Source organism: Myodes glareolus, chromosome 7 (assembly GCF_982192425.1).
Source record: "Myodes glareolus chromosome 7, mMyoGla1.1, whole genome shotgun sequence".
Taxonomy (NCBI): domain Eukaryota; kingdom Metazoa; phylum Chordata; class Mammalia; order Rodentia; family Cricetidae; genus Myodes; species Myodes glareolus.
The window spans coordinates 33,403,068-33,412,884 of record NC_142032.1 but is presented as its reverse complement, the minus strand read 5'-3'; the positions used below and the strand labels follow the sequence as shown (position 1 = coordinate 33,412,884).

The following is a 9,817-nucleotide window of genomic DNA, read 5'->3' as shown; positions in this document are numbered from 1 at the left end:
TGCAGACCAGGCTGGCCTCGAACTCGCAGAGATCCGCCTATTTCTGCCTCCCGAGTGCTGGAATTAAAGGCGTGCATCACCACCACCTGGCCTAAGATTCAAATTTTTATAATAAAAAAAAATGTAGTATCTTGACACATTTTCTAAAAGTCTTTGTATAAATGTTTGATCCAACCTTTTAGTCTGTCTGGCTTCCAGGTTTGCCTAAGAGAAACAGTATCTTCCTGCTGCACATTCTGTGCCCACTTGGGACAAATCCTGGCTGGAGAGAACGGAGGCCTGCAAGCAGCTGTCAATGGAACCCTTCTGGAGGAGGCACTGTTGAACCCTTCCTATCCCCTGACCACCCCCATTCCTCTCGCCAGATACCACCTTCTTCTTAAGTCCTGGCCTCTCTTCACATGTGCTAACACTCTCACACTCCATATGTTGCCTGAACACGCCATACCTAGGGGTCGGTGCCAACTCGACCCGATGTTAATAGTTTGAAAGTTTTTCCCTGCCAGACCTGCCAGCAGGGCCTCCCCTGCACCCACAGGCTGACCTCCTTCTGCTGAGCTCTCATTGAGCTCTATATTATTCACTCTATATTAGACTACTACTACAGCCTTCCAAGTTGCCTCTGTCCTCTGTCCTGTCTCTCCCACTGCTCACGGTGGCACTTTGGTTAAAAGCATCCTTATAAAACAGAGATTACTCTGTGTTGCCTTTACAAGTTCCTCACGTTCTACAAGATGAATTTTGCTTGTTGTCCTGGAGCACCACTAGAGACTCAGTCCTTTGCTTCCAAGGTGCAGGCTGCATCTCAATCCTACACAGAACTGAAGAAATTCTTGCTAAACCGTTGCTTTCTGTCATGAAATCCCTGATGCTCAGCCTTGCCTGTCCGCTGACTGCAACTGGCCAGACCTGCACCTTGGTCTTTTTTTGAGTCTCTTTCTGATCCCTGGAGAGGCCTGGTTCTAGTCTTGTCTGCCCTGATCCTGGAAGATCCCTGTAACACTTATAAACCAACCCTGCTTCTGCTCTGTGTGTAATGGAGCCAGGAGGAACTAATTTGGAAGGAATTCATGCTGGCACACATGTGATTCCAGCCCTAGGGAATCTGGGGCGGGAGAATCCTGAGGCAAAGCTACCTTGAGCTATATTGTAGCAGGAATCCTGAAGACTGCTTTACCTTTTATTAAGTCAAATCTGTGCACAATGATTACAAGACAGGAGGAGGAGCCTGGGTCGTCACAAACTGCTCCTCAGATCCACTGGGGAACCAGCCCTCCGCCACTGTCCTGGCTCTGCCAGTTCCCTCCCCATCCCAGAGACAGAAGTGGGGGAGAGGGAGAGAGGAGAGTGGAGAGGAGAGAGAGAGAGAGAGAGAAAGAGAGAGAGAGAGAGAGAGAGAAAGAGAGAGAGAGAGAAGGAGAGACCCTAGTCCTAAGTGCTTATCCTGTCACAGCCCCTTACCCAGAGAAGACCATGCCCACAGGGTTAAGTCACTCCAATAACATTGGCTTATCAGGCCCAATTCCCAAACACTATATAGTGAATTTGAAGTTGGCCTGAGCTACATAGTGAGACCCTGTCTCAGCAACAAAAGAAAGTAAATGAAAGTTGCAAAAGAAAAGACATTGCCAGCTTCAGGGACAAGGGGCCCTTGGCTCAAAAGTACCAGGTTTCACACTCTGTTGCCGCCATCTTGATGTATTAAACAGTTTTAGTTTTGAGCTTCTGCTGTATGTGTTGTATTAATCATGTGTTTTAATTTTCTGTGTTTAATGATGCTTCTACATCTTGGGGACATTGTGAACCAGGCTAGGAGTGTCCATGCCATGGTTAGTTAATTCTGAGAATCAATAAGCAAGGTATCTCTGAGTATGACTTTGCTCTGCAAATCAGCTAGTCTAGAGAGATACTCCAACACATGTCTCCAGGCTGACTTTTAGTGAGAGGCAACATTCCTCAGCACTCATGACCCCAAGGTCAGGTACTGGACAGCTAGAGAACCACTCCTGTAGCTCAGAGTCCCCCAGAATTCTTACCACTAGATAGTCACAGGGACACTCAGAGGCTGCTCCTTCCCCTCCCTTTGCTTCTCATGAAAACCCTAGCAAAGGCCCTGGGCCACATGTTCCCTTCATTCCTCCTGCCTCCCAGCTGACCTCAGTTAATTATGCTCTTGAGAGATGGAGAGAGAGGGATGCTATGTTGCTCTCGCCACAAGAATGATAACTATGTGAGGTAATGCATCTGTTAATCAGCAGGATTTAACCATTCCACAACGCATATGCACTCCAAAACATCAGCTTTATATGATAAACAGCACAGTGCTACGTCAAAATATTTTATTTTAAAACCAAAAGAATGAAATTGGCTTTGACAATATAAAGATGGATGCTAAAAATTTAAATTTTCATCACCCAGACTAGCACTGTGTACCAATTTTTAAACACTATAGCAAGTTAAGAAAAAAAAGACTGTAGACGAAAGAAAAACACTTCATACTTTATTGAAGTATCTTTAATGATATTTTTCTCTGCCTTTTGAAAGAAGGACCTGCATTTCTACTCCCCATTGCATCTAAAAATCATGTGACCAGCTGGAGGAGGGGGCAGGAAGGCTCTCATCACCCTGACTATGATGAAGCCCTCCAAGTACACTTACCAAGGAAAGTACTGTGGAATTTCACTAAGTGCCTGAATGAGGGGTGCCTTGGTTGGCGCAGTTAGGAATGGGATTTGGTTAGAAAAGACACAAGTTCACCAAAGGCTTTAGCAAGTGGACCGTGCCCTGGAGGGATGAGCAGACACATGCTGTTAAGACAGCTGCCCCCTCGTTAATGGAGAGTAGCCAAGAATGATGAGCCATTTGTGCATATAAAAAGCCGGCATTAAAAAAAAAATCACACCGTATTTGCACTTAAATTCTAACTACTATGCATTAAAAACTTTGTCTCAGATTTAGAACTTTCTAGATTCGACTAATTTGGGGGACTGTCTGGTGACCAAAAGGGGAAAGTCTTGCTGCCAGCAGTATTTCTGAAGGATTTGAATCTGCTGAAGTAGACTGCTTTCCTAGAGACCTCTAAAAATAGTTGGGAAGTGAGATATAATTCCGAGAGTCCATCTATCCTAGATAGAATCTGGGGCTGTTGCTCGTCCACTCATGTTCCTGCCACCTCCCGTCATAGTGGCAGCAATGCCTCCACCCTTCTGAGCCTCTGACAGACTGTGAGGTCCCTGGGATAGTCACCTAGGTGTCTTGTGCGGTAACGAGGCACTAGTAGGTCTCCTATCAGTGTCTGCAGAAGGCACAGAAATGTATCAGAAAGATAAACAGGGTCTAGTCAGGTGGTGATGGCGCACGCCTTTAACCCCAACACTCATGGGACAGAAACAGTTGGATCTCTGTGAGTTTGAGGCCAGCCTGATTGACATCCAACACCATATCTCAGGACAGTGTTCACTCCCAGGAAGGTGGCTATGTGTTTCCTGATCTAAGTATGTGAAGACAAGGGGTTCTGAGATTTCTGCAGCTTTCAGCAATGCTTATGTGAAACTGAACCTTCCTGGCAGCACTGTGGGGCCTGGGGATGCAAACATTGTTCTCAGATACTGCCTATCAATGACTTCTTAAATATGAAGGTCTCACTGTCAGGGAAGATGGTAGGATCTTTAAAAGGCAGCCACTTACAGTGGAGTCTTCCCTCATTTGGGATGCACTCTTGTAGGAGACTGTGGTACCCTGGCATCTTTGTTCTCTTGTTTGCTTCCTGGCTGCACTGTGCACATAGGCAGGGTCACCTGGCTACAAACCCAAATCAAATGACTTGGGCTGGAACCACTGAAACTGTGAGCCAAAATCAGCCTGCATAGTTATCAGGTGATTGCCTCAGGCAACACAAAGCTAAATAACTTGGGGCTAAAGAATTCTTAGTACAGGGTTAGGACTTCAGTCGGTCTTGACTGAATGGCTCACACTGTCACATGTACCCTCTTACAGATACTTCCCAGGCCATCAGTCAAATGGAACAAGCAACCGTGATGCTGAAGTCTCTTTCCACAAGCATCTACAATTTGATCTTGCTGCTAAAACGCAGAGGCGGCCCTGATGTTTGAAACCACTTTCTGACTGAATGCAATCCTGGCCAGGCGTTTCCACTCTAAGGCAAATTACAAAAGGAGTTAGAACAATTCCTGCTGCAGAAAATCCTTCTGTATACTGTGGATATGTAAATATGGTGGATAGTAAAGAAGATTTGGCCAATAGCAAGGCAGAGTAAGGCTAGGCAGAACAGTCACACTGAAAATACAGGGAAGAAGGGCAGGGTGAAGAGAGAGATGCAAGCAGCCACCAGGGAAGCAAGGCACTAGAGGACAGGTAAAGCTGCAAGCCATGTGACAAAATATAGATGAATAGAAATGGGTTAATTTAAGTTCTAAGAGCTAGTCAATAATAAACCTGAGCTATAGGCCAAAGATTCTGTAAATAATATAAGCTTTTGTGTGTTTATTTGGGACCAGACAGTCAGGACCAAAGTAAAGCTCTTCCTCCATTTACAGTTCCCTTTCTCTGAAGCATCACGGCAGAAAACAAACCTCTCTGTGTCCCAGGCCTTACTCTACCTAACCTTCTGAAGCAAAATGGTGGGAAGGGCTGACGATCAGCTTCATGTTCTGTGTTCCTGATTGTCCTGACCTTCTACTTTGTAGTACATTTTAAAAGAACTAATACTCAGGTAACACACACACTATATCTATATCTGCATATATATTTATGTAATATATATATATAAACATACACATATTAGAGAAAGAAACAGATATAGAAATTATACTTCTGAGAATTTTGGGCCAGTTCCTAAAAGAGCATCTTACATAATCTCACACAGACCCACTTGAGGTCCTGAAGACAGTGAATTCTACCTCTGCAGAGCTCACACGTGGCAGCTGTGTCCCTCACATACCTTCCATAGGGCACTTTACCCTGTCCCCACTCATCACTCTGAGGAAACTGTCAATCAAGGCATCTCTTCTTCCCCCTGTGAGTTGAGGAATAAGAGCCAAGTTGGCTGCAGCATCATTTCATCTACTGGATGAAAGATCACATTCCCAAAGCAGCAAGTGTAGATGCTACTCCAAAAAAATAAATTAACCACATTAGATGGAGCTGCTGTTATCCCCCTTTTTTGTAGTCCTCCCAGAGACACATACATGCAATTGAATACACTGCTTTGTAATGTTGATTTTTTTCATTTAACAATATGTCTTGTGCATTGTCCCACTTGATAAGACATTCTGAGTTGGCGTCTTCTGAAGCGGCCTGTCTCTGGTGTGGCCATTCCACCCTATTCCTTACCATTGTGTTTCCAGCTTCCCACTACCGTAAGTGATGTTCCATCCACTCTTTCTGCTGGATCTTAAGTCCAAATTCTGTCTTACAACATAACATACTGCTCTCAGTCATTCTTCGTGTTGCAGAAATAAACTTCAGATCCTTTTCAGAGAGCTGGTTCCCATGCCTCCTAGAGTCAGCCCCTCCTGAAAGGGAAAAACCGCACACAGGCTTCCAGGGTAACAGGGTTTCAGTCAAGCCTCACCGACTCCCAACATTCAAATGACAAGTTTCCGCTTCAGTAGAAGTGAAGGCAATCCTAAAGCTCCAGTAAGCCAAACAGAATCCTGATGTGAGAGAAACAAAACAGGTCAAGTTACAAGACATGGACATTTTCAGTCTTTTGGTGGGGAAGGAGAGCAATATGTTCATACTGTAGAGGACAGAGACAAGGTTCCTCTGTGGGACATTTAACAGGGGCTGCATCCGCTAGAGGGTCTCTGCTGACTGATGCTCTCTCTAGGCTGTGCAATGGTACCATCTTGTGGCTAGCAGAAAAGATAACCAGACGGCATCAAGCTCTGTATCCCACGAGGCCACGAGACGTGCTGTATGTCCTGCAAGGCCCTCTGCGAAGAGACACTTACTTCTGCAGTGGCAGGACGTGCACGTGTGGCTTCCTCACCTCTGCAAACTGAGTGCAGGTGGGATGAATGCTTCAAGCATTCACTCAACCAGCCACAGGCAGGCAGGTATGAGACAGTTCCAGAACCTTCTAGAACACTAATATTTGACAGCAAAAACGTTTGGTAGGCATTTAGCTCCCCTGTTGGATACTGTTTCATTCACAAGAAATTTTGGAGAAGGTGAAAAAAAAAGTCACAGCAACTTCTGTTAGAAAAACCAGGTCCCAGTGCTGGCTATGATTTCAGAAGCAGTGATGTTTGATCTCAGTTTGATGTGTGCAGGAGACAGAGAGTCTGTGTTGTGAGGTCAGGGCCATCTGTGAGAGACAGGACGAAATTTGCTAAAGCATGGGACCAAGCACAAACCCTTATTATTGCTGTTCTGAAAGTTTGGATTAACAACTGGTTTTCTTGCTGGGCAGTGGTTTCGCATGCCTTTAATCCCCGCACTTGGGGCAGAGGGGCAGGTGGATCTCTGTGAGTTTAAGGCCAGGCTTGTCTGAAAAACTAGTTCCAGGACAGCTAGGTCTGTTACACAGAGAAACCCTGTCTCAAAAAAAATCTACAAAATCATCATCACCATCATCATCATCATCATCATCATCATCATCATCATCATCATCATCATCTTTGTGTGGGACTGGAAAGATGACTCACTGGGAGAAAGCACCTGCTCTGAGTTCCAGGACCCAAGTTCAAAGCCCTGGAATCCACAGAATAAGCTGGGTGTGGCTGCACATGCACCTGTAGCCCATGCTGTGAGGCCTGGTGACCAGAAGAACACTGAGGCTTGCTGGCTGCCAGCCTATCTCCAAGTTCAGTGACTGACTCTGTCTCGAGAGGGGAGTGACAAAGAGGACACTCTATGTTCTCTCTGGTCTTTGTGTGAACATGTGGGGATAAGCATGCACCACTGCACACGCGCACATGCACACGCAAAGCGGTGTGTGTACTTCTTTAGTGTGCTCAGATACAATGTTAGTAAAGCTTAGATTGTTCCTGAAGATGATGTAAAAGGTTCCACTCAGGGGAATAGTGTTAGGGTGCAAACAGGTTGGGCAGGGCATGTAGATCAGAGGCAGAACAGTCGCACAGTGTGTTCAAGGTCCTGGGTTCCAGCCCCAGCACCGGAGAGACAGCAGGAGGATTAGGTTGACAGAGAAAAGTAGAATGGCTCAGAAAGGAATAATTAACCTGTACCTTTAGGTGTCAAACATTTCAAGCTTGAAGGAACCAAGGAGAGACATCAGAGGTTGGTGTCCGTACGCTTTTGTTCCTGGGTAGAGTCTTTGGAAAGCCGTAGCAGACAGTACTGAGTTTAGACCAAGATCTGTGTTTCTCGTTCTAAATACAAGAGTAAGGGAGGAAGACACAAAGGGACACTCAGACACATTTCTCTGTGTTTGTATCTTAACATCGTTTGCTAGAGTGGTGGTTCTCAACCTGTGAGTCACGACTCCTTTGGGGGTCGAACTGACCCCTTCATTGGGGTCGCATAACAGATTTCCTGAACACCAGATATTCACATTACAGTTCACAACAGTAGCAAAATTACTATTATGAAGTAGCAACAAAAATAATGTTATGGTTAGGGTCCCCCTAACTTGAGGAACTGTGTTAAGGGTCATAGCATTAGGAAATCTGACAACCACTGAGCAAGAGTTTCAAACACTAACCCAAAGAGCAAGCAAACAACTTTTTTCTCCAGAAATGAAAATAAAAATGTAGTCGTCCAATCCTCATAGGTCAAAGGGCACATTTGTAAATATTCATCATATCAAAGAAGAAATATTATTTTAACCATATGAAAAATGTCCAAGTTATAATAAGCAAATAGATAAAACTTTAAGAGAACTATTGGATTTTTTTATTTTTAGGTAAAGGAGGCAAAAAGTTCCTAGTCACAGAGGCAGCATACTGACCATATGTATGAAGACACTTCTGATGCCTGCGCTCTCAGAGCTGGTGTTTCACCGCTGGAGGCTGAAGAGGACAATGATTAAGAATGCAGGGCTGGAGAGATGGCTCAGAGGTTGAAAGCACTGGCTGCTCTTCCAGAGTTTCTGAGTTCAATTCCCAGGCAACAACATGGTGGCTCACAGCCATCTATAATGAGATATGGTGCCCTCTTCTGGCATGCAGGAGGAACACTGTATACATAATAAATATAATACATAAATAAATAAATAGTAAAGACTCTGATCCAGACCCTGGAAACACCATCCAAGCTCACTATATACTAGTCAAATAGTCAGACAGGAAAATGACTGATCCCTATGCCCAGTTTCTCCATCTATAAAATGGGCTAACACCATCCATTTCACAAACTAGCAAATATTAGTAAATATGAGCCATCTAGAATTAGCTTGGTTCACTATAGATGGAATTAGCATTGTTATTACTTTTATTATTCAAAAAATGTAGCAATAATCTGTAAGTTTGATTTTCTCATAAAATATTTCCTTAGAAGTCAGAAAACAGAGGAGAAGGCAGCCATGGTCTCTGGTGAAAGGGGCTCACGGTGCAATTGTAAAGCAACCATGCTCAGGCAGGCAGGGGGTGCACACCTGCAATCCCGGCACATGGAAGGCTGAGGCAGGAGGAATATTGCACATTGCAGACCTGTCTGGTCCACATAAGGAATATTAGACCAACTAGGGCTACACAGAAGATGTCTCAAAACAAACTAACATCAAAGCCACAGAAACTGATGTTCATTTCATAATATTTATAGTGGCTGCAGTATTTAAAACTGTGTCCATCAGCCCTCTTAGCTAGTACACAGCACATCTGTCTCATAAAATGGATGCCCACACAGTAAATATTCAGATTACTCTGCAGTCAGTGGAACATGGCTGCAAGACTTAATTTCTCACCTGGTAAGGGGATACAACTCAGTCATTAAGAGGGTGAGCAAGGTTATGAATGCAAGAAGGCTTTGGACACAGGCAAATCATACACAAATCACATTTACTACTGTTTGTTAGGGTCTATAGGAACTCAATAACAAAATAATTTTAATGAACATTTATTGCCTTCTGAAACTGTGTATATTTTATCTTATTTAATCTTCATTCTGGGTTACCAGGTTTAGAAAATAAAATTACATTTTTCCAGTTAAATTTGATGTCAAATAAGGAATGAATAATTTAGCCAGGTGGTGCACACCTTTAGTCCCAATACTCAGGAGGGAGAGGCAGGTGGATCTCTGTGAGTTTGAGGCCAGTCAACAAAGCAAGTTCTAGGACAGTCAAAGCTACAGAGAGAAACTCTGTCTTGAAGAGAAAAAGGCAAAAAACAAACAAAACATGAATAATTTTAATGTGCAATGATCAGAGTTTCTCTGAAATAATTTAAGGCTAAGTATTTAACACTAAAGCTAAACTTAATGTTTATCTAGTGTTAAAATTTCCTTGAGTGTAATGTGTTTACTGGCAGTCATATGTCAATAGATACAATAATTACGTATGTAATGTGGCAAAAGATATCCAGTTTGGCTGTTCATCTGAGATCACCAACTACTACTCCTTACGTGAAGAAGGAGTGTTACAGAATGAGAAAGCCAGGCTATTATGCCATGTTTCTCATTATTAGCATATTAAAATATTCTAATTTCTCAAAAATATATTAATCAAAAATCCAAATACTAAATGCAAAAATGTGTTGTGTGGTTGTCAAGATGGGTTAGCAGCTAAAGGGACCTGTGACCAAGGCTAACGGTTTGTGTTCCATCCCAGATTCTACCTGGTGGGAGAAAGTACTTTCTCTTGCAAATTGTCCTCTGACCTCCACACAGCTCGACA

The 9,817-nt window shown here is 43.7% G+C and overlaps 1 long non-coding RNA gene across 1 annotated transcript; it reads right to left on the bottom strand.

The window, feature by feature from the left end:
- Positions 1-2,486: 2,486 nt before the first annotated feature.
- Positions 2,487-7,343, bottom strand: LOC146893622 (uncharacterized). The gene is made up of 2 exons (XR_015002972.2): positions 7,215-7,343; positions 2,487-5,675 (listed from the first exon to the last, which is right to left on the bottom strand). It is a non-coding gene; the product is annotated as an uncharacterized LOC146893622 (long non-coding RNA).
- Between the last annotated feature and the right edge of the window lie 2,474 nt (positions 7,344-9,817).